General features: G+C 62.3%; 1 long non-coding RNA gene across 2 annotated transcripts in view; it reads right to left on the bottom strand.

Moving 5' to 3' along the window:
- LOC102257705 overlaps window positions 1-517 on the bottom strand; it is a 9,650-nt gene that overhangs the window by 8,750 nt on the left and 383 nt on the right. The gene's annotated exons all lie outside the window — the stretch shown is intronic.

The following is a 517-nucleotide window of genomic DNA, read 5'->3' as shown; positions in this document are numbered from 1 at the left end:
CCTTCCCCGGAAGCAGCTGAGTCTCGGGGCAGAGAGTCTGCGGGACCCCGGCAACAGCCCCCAGAGCGCTTGAGCTTCCGAAAGAAAAACGATTGGAAGCAAAGAAGGGAAGCCCGTTCCCCTAAAGCCCGGGTTGCCCGTAGTCTCGGGTCCTCCTGGAGCTGTTCAGGGGCGCAGTTGGCCGCGGCAGCTGCTGGCCCCGGAGTGGGACGGAGGCTTTTTCTACTTTCCGGAGGAGGGAGGTGAGGGACTTGCAGGCAGGAGTTGCACCTGCTCTAGGAACCTGCAGAGAGAACTCGGGGGTAAGTCGTGTTCTGGCCCTGGAGCGGAAAGGGGGGGGGGGGGGGGGTGAGGGGTGCGGGAAGGGGCAGGAGCGGAACGAGAAGCAGGGGGAAGGTAGGGGGCAAGAAACAAATTATGCAAAAAAGAAAAAAAATCCCCCAATATTCCACCGCAGAGGGGGAGCGCAGCAGCACTCCCAGGATGAGTCCCTCCCGGGGCTCCCATGCCGAACTGG

This window comes from Myotis brandtii, unplaced genomic scaffold, assembly GCF_000412655.1.
Source record: "Myotis brandtii unplaced genomic scaffold, ASM41265v1 scaffold943, whole genome shotgun sequence".
Classification (NCBI taxonomy): domain Eukaryota; kingdom Metazoa; phylum Chordata; class Mammalia; order Chiroptera; family Vespertilionidae; genus Myotis; species Myotis brandtii.
The sequence above is the reverse complement of the archived record's forward strand: the minus strand, read 5'-3'. Positions and strand labels throughout refer to the sequence as shown.